This window comes from Babylonia areolata, chromosome 21, assembly GCF_041734735.1.
Source record: "Babylonia areolata isolate BAREFJ2019XMU chromosome 21, ASM4173473v1, whole genome shotgun sequence".
NCBI lineage: Eukaryota > Metazoa > Mollusca > Gastropoda > Neogastropoda > Buccinidae > Babylonia > Babylonia areolata.
The window spans coordinates 13,498,145-13,510,644 of record NC_134896.1 but is presented as its reverse complement, the minus strand read 5'-3'; the positions used below and the strand labels follow the sequence as shown (position 1 = coordinate 13,510,644).

General features: G+C 44.8%; 1 protein-coding gene across 1 annotated transcript in view; it reads right to left on the bottom strand.

The window, feature by feature from the left end:
• LOC143296330 (uncharacterized) overlaps positions 1-390 on the bottom strand; it is an 11,857-nt gene extending 11,467 nt beyond the window's left edge. The window contains exon 1 of the mRNA XM_076608199.1: positions 295-390. The gene's annotated coding sequence lies outside the window, so the exon portion shown is untranslated. The remainder of the gene's footprint in view (positions 1-294) is intronic.
• Positions 391-12,500: the final 12,110 nt, after the last annotated feature.

The following is a 12,500-nucleotide window of genomic DNA, read 5'->3' as shown; positions in this document are numbered from 1 at the left end:
CACACACACACACACACACACACACACACAGACAATCACACACACGCGCATGCATACATACAGAATCACACACACATACGCACGCACACGCACATACATAAACACACAGAATCACACACACACACACACTCAAACACACACACACACACACACACACACACAAACACACACACACGCGCGCGCGCGCACACACACACACACACACACACACACACACAATCACACACACTTGTGCACAACACATTCACCACCACCACCCCCCCCCCCCCCCCCCCCCCACACACACACACTCACTTTGCAAGGCAGGCAGACGGTGGCACCGAAGAAATTCCCACTGGCAGTGTCGCTGCACACGGCGCATCGTCTCCCTCCCTTCTTCTCCACCTTGCAGCGCTTATCCCCCTCCTCCTCCTCCTCCTCCTTCCCCCTCTCCTCATCCTCCCCCTCTTCTCTTTCCCTCTCCTCCTCCTCCCTTCCCCCCTCCTCCCTGCGGTTGGTAGCAGGCAGGGGAAGCGTCACAGGAACCTCACCGGCACCGTCCACAGACCGGAAGTCTCCAGACCTCATGACTTCACCCCGCCGCGGTCCTTCAACAAGCGATCTTTTACTACTAGGAGCACAGCAAGCATCAGAGCCCATCATCCCCTCTGTCGTCGTCGTCGCCGACGTCGTCATCGCTTTCGTTATTAAAAAACGTTTGCGTGGCGGGCGGGTCAAGCGATCACCTTGCTGCTTTGGTGGACCTTGCGGTATTATCCCACTGGTTGGAACCATCATTACTTCTCTGGTTCAAGGGACACTACTAGACTTTCGTTGTTGTCGCCAGTAACTTACTAACACGTTGTTTTTGCACAGGAAAACTCAGTGACAGGACGAGTTTCTTATATCATTTTGAAAAAAAAAAGTACAATGACCATTCATCTTTTTTCTTTTTCTTTTTCTCTCTCTCTCTCTCCAGTTTTTCTCTTTTTGAATGTCCTTGGTGTAAACCAATAATTTCTTATGGGCTACCAAGAGGTCCGTCTTTTATATCCTGTCAACAAATTGAAAAAAAAAAACCACAATAAAAAACAGCTAGACATGGTACGCAGAATATATACATAATGCTTGAAAAAGCTCAAAGAAAAGAATTCATATGTGTATATGTAATTATGTATGTATGGTATGTATGTATGTATGTAAGTCTCTCTCTCTCTCTCTCTCCACACACACACACACACACACACACATATGTATACATTTGTCGAAGAGAGAGAGAGAGAGAGAGAGAATTATTGAATGAATGAATTTTACTTACTGGGGCTAACAAAGTAAGCATACAACGCTTTTTTTGTTTCATCCTGCCCTCAAAAGATGAGAGGGAAAACATGAGAAAGAACAAGACAGATAATTAAATCATTGTATCGGGCGAGCAAAAATATTATAAACCAGAGAGAGAGAGAGAGAGACAGAGATCCAAACTCTTTTCAAGGAAGACGATTTTAGGTGTGGCCTATTTAGATAGATAGATTGATATCAACTAGACAGATAGACAGACAGATACAGACACAGAGTCGAGAAGACAGACAGTGACAGAACAAACATCCAGTGGGTTCATAAATGTTTCCTCTTGTTTTTTTTTGTATCCAAACATCCAGTTTATTACAAATTCCCTTCGTTCATTGGTGTTTATTATTCAACATACCTTGCCTTCCTATCCCAGCAGCAGTAACATAGGAATCCTCTTACTTTAAGTCTGTCACACACTCACTCGATTCACACAGTCGTCGAAGTCAACTCTGCCGTAAGCCCACATAGGCACGCACGTTCGTAACTTTTAACAACTCCTCCACTTCGCTTGCTCGCTAACGTCCAAGTGCAGAATAAATAGCTGCGACTTAACGTATTATCATGGACGACGCCTTATTTAAGTCGTTGAGCTGGCCAGTCACGCTCCATTGTCAGTCAAATAACGCTCTCTCCCCTCTCCCCTTCCCCTCCTCCCCTCCCCCCCCCCCCCCATGTCCCCCCTTTCCTCCCCTCTTCTCCTTCCCCACTTCCTGCTCCTCGCAAACTAAAACAACAAAAAAACAGTCAGCCAATGGCTGCGTTGGACGCGGGGTACGCTCTCGTGCTTGATGGGGGAGTGTGACACGTTGCGACTCGCTGCACGGAGGTCATACATTCATTCAGTCAATCTTGCGTACGGCCCTCCAACTCCCTCTGTGTGTGTGTGTGTGTGTGCGCGCGCGTTTGTGTGTGTGTGTGTGTGTGTGTGTGTGTGTGTGTGTTTATGTGTGTGCGTGTGTGTGTGTGTGTGTGTGTGTGTGTGTGTGTGTGTGTGTGTGTGTGTGTGTGTTCTAAATATTCATATTCTTCTTCGTCTTCGTCATCTTCCCCATTTTCTTATTTTATTTATCTATCCACTGGCTCTTAGTGCTGCAGCCTTGGGGGCAAATTGCCCTTCTGGAAACATCGCATCGCCAACTGTACTAAAACCCTCTTGGCCGAGAGAGTGGGGAAGTAACTTGGGCAAGACACTTGCACTATAATCAAATTTTAGCCCAGATGGTTCGGACAGCAGTTGCCTCTTCTCTGCTGTTCTGATGGTCATAGTCGGTCACGACTGACTATCATACATGTAGCTGCCTTTCGACTGGTTTAGTAATGTTTGGGGAAAACAGTCAACCACAGAGGCATAGCGCTAGCGTAATGTCGACTGGATTTGTGAAACTTTAATACAGGGAAACGTACTGTCGACTCTTCTTCATCTTTGTGGGCTGCGACTCCCACGTTCACTCGTATACACGAGTGGGCTTTTACGTGTACGACCGTTCTACCCCCTCCCACACCCTCCCCGCCCCCACCGCCCTGTAGGCAGTCATACTCCGTTTCCGGGAAGAGTGGGGGTATTGTCGACTGAACTGGTGCCTTTTTAACTCTTTCCATACGAACGGCGAAAGAGACGACGTTAACAGCGTTTCACCCCAATTACCATCATCAAAATATTGCAAGCGGAAAGCTCTTATACTGAAGACGTGAATGTTGACAAAGAATACCACAATTCTGACGACGGAAGCTGAAGGTTGGGTCATTCAGACACCAACTGGACATCCGAGGGGTCTGTGTAGAGGAGAAGAGGGGACTGGCCGTACTGAGTGAGTTAAAACATGTTTATCAACACAGGTACGGTGGGCGCAGCTGCAAGTTGAATGAAAAGTGAGGACTCAATCAACCTCAGAAATGAATTTGCGGTACGGTTAGTTCAGCGACACTGTAAGACATTGTAGACTCGAGACTCAAGACTGGTTTATTGTCCATACAAAGGTACAGATATTCACTGTAGAAGCTGTAAAAAGTGTAGCCACGTTAAGAACAAGACAAGACTAAAGGACTCATTTTAGTGATTCATTAGGACACGAATCGCTACACAAATAAAGCGGTGTAACGGCTGGACTCCCAGTGGACATGATCCATTACAGCTGGCATCCTTTTTGTCACAGTCATATATATCTCGACAAAGGCTCGTTTGAAACAGACCACAGCACGGGTGTGTCAAGGACGACGCCTGAAGAAAAAGATTTTAAGGAAGCAGGAACTGGTCTGAACATACCTGTCAGGAAGTGTTCAGTTTTTTGTTTTGCTTTTCTTCGAAAGCGTGAATGCCCACTGTGTTCTATTTTATGCCCGAACAGATATTGGCCACCCTGTCATGGCGCATTGAACTTTTTTTTCTTTTTTTTGGGGGGGGGCTGGGGGGGGGAGGAAGGGAAGGGGGGTGAGGGAGGCAGGGGGGTGGGGAGGGGAGGGAAGGGGGGGTTCTTTCTTTTTTCTTCCCCATCGTCTCTAGCGTTTAGAGGCATTACCTCCAGGCTATCTCATCCCAAGCCCCGCACACACAGCCGCATCAGGGTTTACCTGCTGACATCTCAGTGTCAGGAGCCCACTAGGTCTGTGGCCAGGGTGGGGGAGGGGTGGGAGGGTTTGGGGGGCGGGGGAGGGGGGGGTGGGGGGGGGGGGGCTCACACACCTGTCGAGTTACCTCTGTGGTTTTCAGCCTGTTCTTATTCACCATACATACACAGGGCACCACCTACAAAGCTTCCCCTCCCCTCCGTCTGTGTGTGTGTGTGTGTGTGTGTGTGCGCGCGCGCGCGTGTATGTGTGTGTGTGCGTGCGTGCGTGCGTGTGTGTGTGATGATGGGCGAGAGAGACAGAACTGAAAGCCTTGACATTTCTGCACTGGCCAAGTAGGTAACTGACATCTCTCTCTCCCTCTCTCTTGCTCTCTCTCTCTCTCTCTCTCTCTCTCTCTCTCTGTGCGTGCGTGTGTGTATGTGTGCGTGTGCGCGCGCGGAAAGACAGCAATGTATATGCGACGCTTCGCTCCTTTGATGTATAGTGACAAAAACATTATCCTACAGTTACCTCAAAGCAAGAGGAACAGGAAATAGCAGCCCCTTTGTCATTCTGTCATTGACGCATAGTATGCGTGATGGTTTATTTCTTTTTCTTTTTTTATTCTTTTTTTGGTTGATTTTTTTCCCCCCAAGGACGATGACCGTTCCAGGGCTTTTCGTGTTTTGTTAAAAAAAAAAGAAAGAAAAAAGTCACGGTCTTGTAAGTTAATTTTAGTTCCCAAACACTTTTTTCCAGATCGGAAAAATAAAAATTAAATTATTCTGACATCTGTCAACGTTTAGAAACTAACGTCCGGTTTTGCGGGACCAGGACAGTAAATCTCAAGAAAATATGTGGGGTTTTCTCCAACTTCCTTATTCCCCCCCCCCACAACCCCCACCCCCCCGACCCCTCCGCCCCCCTTCCTCTCTCTATGTATTTCCCTGTCTCTGTCTATGTCTCTGTCCCTGTCTCTGTCCCTGTATCTGTCTCTATCTCTGTCTCTGTCCCTGCCTCTGTATCTGTCTTTGTCTCTGTCTCCGGCTGACCGCGTGTACTACCACCATCATGTCAGCATGTAAATGTGTCGAGTGTAGTTTCATAGTTTCTCTCTCTATCTGTGTGTGTGTGTGTGTGTGTGTGTGTGTGTGTGTGTGTGTGATTTCTAGAATGCAAAGACAATGACACAGTGCAAGCACTGGATACCTTTTAAGTTCTACTATTATTTTGTAATTGACAAACATATACTATTTTTTGGGGGGGGAAAGAGTTCAGTTTTCCCAACTCCCTAGTTGGCTTATTCAAGAAATTTTAGAAGAACCGCCCCCCCCCCACCTCCCCACTGAACTGGAGACTTTCTGCTGAGATTATATTTATTTTCAATATTGTAAACTGATACAGTGCACCACGTTTGACTTCGTGAGTTACATATTCGATTTTGTCAACATTTGCTTTATAATTCAGAAAATGTTTCATTTAAACTATTCTTTCTCTTGTATTCAAGTGTCCAGGACTTAGGACTGGCCCATTTAGTTCTGTAGATAAAGCATACAAAACTATAAAAAAATAAATTAAAAAAACCCCAAAAAAACAAACACACACAACACACAAAACAGCAACAAACAACCCCCAAAACAACAACAACTACAACAACAACAACAACAACAACCTCCCAAAAACCAAACAACAACAGCCTAGTCAATCCTGTGATTTTATGAGTGCTTCAGCCCCAGTGATCTCTGGTCTGCGAAGCACTTCTGTGTTGGAAACTCTGTTCTTGGCCACAGATCTCACGCAAGCATCGGAGATGAAACTGATCCACTGTATCAACACACAGTACAGCGTACAATTTTCTCATGAAGAGTTTGGGCACTCATACTGCTGACCATAATAATGAAATCAACAGCAAGAAAAAAAAACGAAAAAAAAAAACCCCGAGCTGTGAGGAATAACCACCCACCTCATGAACCAGCAAAACAACAGACACACCAGACAAGAGACACACACCCACTCCCCTCCTCACTGTTAACGTCATAGGTTACCAAAACGTTTAAAAAGTAAAACACCGCTCTAACATGAAATATGGAGCAAGGGCAAACAAAAGTACATCAGAGAGTGGAAAGAGGGGACACATTAAAAGTACAAGTGTCAAACTCAACTTAGCGTCAAGAGACATTTATGATAATGTTCTGGCGTGTGTGCGTTATAAATGTTATCCTATTTTGACTGTTCTGGAGGAATTGAGCAAGGTTGCCTACGAAGCCATTATTTGTTTTCATTTATAAAGTAATGAATTGGCTATTGATCTGTCCAGATCAGGAAAGCATGGCATCCAGCTTGTTCCTGGCGCTATAGAAATATGTTTATTGTTATTCGCTGATGATGTTATTTTGCTGTCTGATTCGGCTGCTGATCTACAAAATCAAGTGAACTGTTTGTGTCACAAACAAGTGGCAGAGGGATAACCCTGCAATATTTCGTACAAGAGTTAGTGGTCTTGAGAAGAGAAACCCCGTTTTCTCCATTTGGAACTTAAGTGTGAATACACGCTGTCAAAAAACAAACTAACAAAAAAGCAAAATGCTTCAGAATGATGGATGTATTAAAAAAAATCTTTTGATGATGACAGAATGCCGGAAGTTTCGATTTTAATGCCATATAAGCTGTGACGTTCTTGTTCTTCTTGTTTTTCTACCTGTTAGAATATGCTACAAAATAATTAGCATTTTTTTCCTATACATTATTTCTTTCATGACGACAGAATGGCGGAAATTTCGGTTTTAATGCAGTGTATGTTGTGAGCTTTCTTCTTCTTCGTTTTCTACATCTTCATTTCGTTCTGATTTTCATGCTTTTACTATTTCATTGTGAGGCCATGGCCAATAAAAGCTTAGCTTGTCCTTTTTCCCCAAATAAAACATTCGAGTTTGAGGTATGCGTCTGTCTGTCTGTCTCTATCTATCTTTATATATATATATATATATATATATATATATATATATATGTATGTATGTATGTATGTGTTTGTATTTCTCTTTTTATCACAACAGATTTCTCTGTGCGAAATTCAGGCTGCTCTCCCTAGGGAGAGCGCGTCGCTACACTTCAACGCCACCCATTTTTGGGGTATTTTTTCCTGGATGCAGTTTTATTTGTTTTTCCTATCGAAGTGGACTTTTCTACAGAATTTTACCAGGAACAACCCTTTTGTTGTCGTGGGTTCTTTTACGTGCGCTAAGTGCATGCTGCACACGGGACCTCGGTTTATTGGCTCATCCGAATGACTAGCGTCCAGACCACCACTCAAGGTCTAGTGGAGGGGGCTGAGCCGTGATTCGAACCAGCGCGCTCAGATTATACACATTAAAAACAGGCATATTTCATTATGTGTATTATATATATTCCTTACGTGAGGATATGTTACTTAAGAGAAAGCATGGTATATGTATGTTGTGTATTACCTATTAGTATTACTTCGCTGAATGTATATCATTTTACAAGGCATGATGCGCAGTCTATGATGAAAGTTTTGTCGTTGGCTTTTCCTTCAAACGTTTTTTTTTTTTCTTATACTCTTTCATAAGGGGCAAATGACCTATGAATGAATAAACCATCCATCCATCCATCCATTCATCCATCTCTCTCTCTCTCTCTCTCTCTCTCTCTCTCTCTCTCTCTCTCTGTCACTCCACTCTTTGATAAGACATATTCCCCATATCCCTCTCTTCGTATTATATTACCTGCTGGTCACACATCGAGAACCTTCCGATTTTTTAAAATTTGTTTGTTTGTCTTTTTGATTTGTTTGTCTTCTAACGCACAATTGTTTTGCCCTTGCCCTTTTACAGCCACGGGGAAGCCACGGGACCAAGGACTCATATCCACTGTGTCTAGGGATCGGCATCAGTAGACCGCGGGGCACAATCCTCTCCTTCTGTCGTTTTGAACCTTCCCCAACCGAAGTCAGGTATCCAATTTCACACCTGGATGGAGTGAGGAAAAATAGGTGTATAGTGCCTTCCCCTAAGGAAACAACATCATGCTGAACGACACAGGGCTTAAGACCTTGATCACTGTTACACACTTGATCAGAAGTACAGCGCATTGCCGATTCTGCCACAGCATCTCCAATATCTCTGCCTTTAAAAAAAAGAAAAAAAAGAAAAAGAATATGAGTCATACATAGATTGTGCGCCAACTCGTGGTGAGATGGCATATAACAACATAGACAGGTACATAACAATATATTTATCATGTTCAAAATGACGAAACTAAGAAGCGCCTAGGGTCGAGTCGATTAGGCGTTGGACTTTTTGATCCAGTTGTCAGAGTCGGGGGCTTTGCAGGTGTGTCCTTGCTTGGGAAAGGAATTCTACTCTGATTTCCCTCTACACCACCCACGTCTGAATGGGTATATCACCTGTAACACACAAATGATCAAACAAGGCACATCAACCACTAAACGACGATGCCAAATCAAGACATGGGCAGCACAAGTTCTCGAAAGAAAATTGTGATGTAGGTCATTTTGATACATACATACATACATATATATATATTTTGTTGTTGTTGTTGTTGTTGTTGTTGTTGCAAGAACATAGTTTCAGTTTCAGTTTCAGTAGCTCAGGGAGGCGTCACTGCGTTCGGACAAATCCATATACGCTACACCACATCTGCCAAGCAGATGCCTGACCAACAGGCGTAACCCAACGCGCAAAAATAAACACCACAAAGAACATAAATATTGTTAAAAGGAGGTGGAGCAGACCGCTTGATTTTATTTGGATAATAATTTCTGCAAAGCCTCATCACTTTGTGGATAATGCTGACGAATGACCATGGAAATAAACAGCCGTAGCAGTTTGTTGGAGTGAGCCGACCACCGAGGCTAGGGACGAGTTAGTCTACTGAAGCACTGAAGAAATGTATAGTTTGGTGTGATGAAAGTCATCACATCGAAGCAGGCGTGTTTTTTTTTTTTTCGTGTGGCATTACACTTTGTTGAGAGTTAATTTTGTGGTTGCACGAGGCGCATGGGGCGCTTGAGTGAACATTTATTTTTCTTATACGGATGTTCAGGTGAGAATTCAGGTAGATGCATGTTCTCTGGCACAACTTGTTTGTCACCGAACCAGTGTGGCCGTTCAGCTTACAGCCGCTGAGAACTTTGGCTCTGAGACCCTAGTGCTCAGGTGAGAGTGGGAAAAAAAACAACAAATAAGAATATTTCTGGTGTTTATTTTTGACTCACTTGTGTAAACTTCTTCTTCTTCTCCTGCGTTCACTCGTATGCGCACGAGTGGGCTTTTACGTGTATGACCGTTTTTACCCCGCCTTGTAGGCAGCCATACTCCGTTTTCGGGGGTGTGCACGCTGGGTATGTTCTTGTTTCCATAACCCACCGAACGCTGACATGGATTACAGGATCTTTAACGTGCGTATTTGATCTCCTGCTTGCATATACACACGAAGGGGGTTCAGGCACTAGCAGGTCTGCACATATGTTGACCTGGGAGATCGTAAAAATCTCCACCTTTCACCCACCAGACGCCGTCACCGTGATTCGAACCCGGGACCCTCAGATTGACAGTCCAACGTTTTAACCACTCGGCTACTGCGCCCGTCTACTTGTGTAAACAAAGTGAGTCTATGTTTTAATCCGGTGTTCGGTTGTCTGTGTGTGTGTGTGTGTGTGTGTGTGTTAAACTTTAACATTGCCATTTTCTCTGCAAATACTTTGTCAGCTGACACCAAATCTGGCATAAAAACAGGAAAAAATTTAGTTCTTTCCAGTCATCTTGTTTAAAACAATACTGCACCTCTGGGATGGGCATAAAAAAAATTAAAAAAGAAGCCAAATTATATGCAAACTGAATTTACTGTTATATTTATATTTCTTTTTATTCTCTAAACTTGGCACTTTCATCTGATATTCTGACACAACAACAAGAGCAGTCATTTTTATCATTTTTTGTTCAAACAGGAACTTCTTTTGCTAAGCATGGAAGTTATATTTATTTTGCATGTCTTTGGCGCAGATAGTAAAGAAGGGAATTTAATCTGTAATTAATGCTAGGGGGGTTAATTTGCTTTAAACTGATCTTTCTCATCTTAAACATAACATTTTGAAATTATACTCAATACATAAAAAGCTTGTGTGTTTTACTCTGTGTACAGGGCTTTCACTATGTTCATTCGCCCAAGTGGTCTTTTTCGGAAAATACTAAAATCAATACTACAAGTAGACTTTATAGACCTATTGGCTGAGCCCTGAAGGTCATGGGCAAAAATCAGTTGCGCACACATATTTATACATATTCAAAGCGCGTGCTCGAAACATCGAAGGGCGACATTTTGTTTCAAGTAGTTGACCTGCCCGTTCAATCCAATATTCAATTAACAATACACGATAACATGTGATGGAAAGTTGGAGAAGCTGTGAAGGCGCTGAGGAGCAGCCTGTGTCCAAGCTGTGGAGAAGGCGCTGAGGAGCAGCCTGTGTCCAAGCTGTGAAGGCGCTGAGGAGCAGCCTGTGTCCAAGCTGTGAAGGCGCTGAGGAGCAGCCTGTGTCCAAGCTGTGAAGGCGCTGAGGAGCAGCCTGTGTCCAAGCTGTGGAGAAGGCGATGAGGAGCAGTCTGTGTCCAAGCTGTGCAGAAGGCGTTGAGGAGCAGCCTGTGTCCAAGCTGTGGAGAAGGCGATGAGGAGCAGCCTGTGTCCAAGCTGTGAAGGCGCTGAGGAGCAGCCTGTGTCCAAGCTGTGCAGAAGGCGATGAGGAGCAGTCTGTGTCCAAGCTGTGAAGGCGCTGAGGAGCAGCCTGTGTCCAAGCTGTGGAGAAGGCGATGAGGAGCAGTCTGTGTCCAAGCTGTGCAGAAGGCGTTGAGGAGCAGCCTGTGTCCAAGCTGTGGAGAAGGCGTTGAGGAGCAGCCTGTGTCCAAGCTGTGAAGGCGCTGAGGAGCAGCCTGTGTCCAAGCTGTGGAGAAGGCGCTGAGGAGCAGCCTGTGTCCAAGCTGTGAAGGCGCTGAGGAGCAGCCTGTGTCCAAGCTGTGAAGGCGCTGAGGAGCAGCCTGTGTCCAAGCTGTGGAGAAGGCGCTGAGGAGCAGCCTGTGTCCAAGCTGTGGAGAAGGCGCTGAGGAGCAGCCTGTGTCCAAGCTGTGGAGAAGGCGCTGAGGAGCAGCCTGTGTCCAAGCTGTGAAGAAGGCGCTGAGGAGCAGCCTGTGTCCAAGCTGTGGAGAAGGCGTTGAGGAGCAGCCTGTGTCCAAGCTGTGGAGAAGGCGATGAGGAGCAGCCTGTGTCCAAGCTGTGAAGAAGGCGATGAGGAGCAGCCTGTGTCCAAGCTGTGAAGAAGGCGATGAGGAGCAGCCTGTGTCCAAGCTGTGAAGAAGGCGATGAGGAGCAGTCTGTGTCCAAGCTGTGAAGAAGGCGTTGAGGAGCAGCCTGTGTCCAAGCTGTGAAGAAGGCGCTGAGGAGCAGCCTGTGTCCAAGCTGTGGAGAAGGCGTTGAGGAGCAGCCTGTGTCCAAGCTGTGAAGGCGCTGAGGAGCAGCCTGTGTCCAAGCTGTGAAGGCGCTGAGGAGCAGCCTGTGTCCAAGCTGTGGAGAAGGCGCTGAGGAGCAGCCTGTGTCCAAGCTGTGAAGGCGCTGAGGAGCAGGCTGTGTCCAAGCTATGGAGAAGGCACTGAGGAGCAGGCTGTGTCCAAGCTGTGAAGGCGCTGAGGAGCAGGCTGTGTCCAAGCTGTGAAGGCGCTGAGGAGCAGCCTGTTTTCTAGACCGAGGATTGGAGTGAAACGGACTTGAAGGACATGAGTATTCCCGTGACGTGTTGTGCAGTGTGCTGTTGCCCTTCAACCATTTTTTTTTAGTATGAGTGTGTGAGCGAACGTGTGAATTTTCAAGTAGTTTTTATTATTTTTTATATAAATATTTGCAAAGATATCCGTCTCCTGTGTGATTTCTATTATGCACGTGAACATGGTTGACTGAGAGGAGTGAGATGTGAAATTTTCTGTCAATATCTTAAACAGGTTTGAATGGATGCCTTTACAGTTGGCAAGGTCTCTCACCCCCCTCCTCTCTCTCTCTCTCTCTCTCTCTCTCTGTCTCTCTGTTGTATTTATGTCCACTTTGTAAGAAGGGGAAGAAAAATGAAGTGCACTTTGTTCTATCCTGTCCTGTTATGTATGACTTAAGAATACAATACATACCATTGAAAATTTTTTTAAGTTCCCTAGTCAGTTTAGATTATCGCTACTTATGGCATCTACACACGAACAAACTATCAGGATTTTCTCAATTTATCTGTGCAAAGCGTTGAAGCTTCGATCCACTCTTACGTCGTAAAATTAATTTATTAAGCTTGTGCCACTTCTGATGACACGATTACTTTATTGAGTTTAGTTAGATAAGCGTGTGTTATTTATCTGCTGTGTACTACTTAGCTAAGTGTATTTGTCTTGCTTATTTTATACTATTTTTTCTTCTCAAATGTTTTTTTTTCTGACACCCTTTCATGAGGGGCAATGGCCTATATATGAATAAACCATTCATTCATTCATTCATTCATTCATTCATTCTCTCTGTTGTAAAACATACGATATTTTCAGGACAGATGTAAATATTATTCTAAA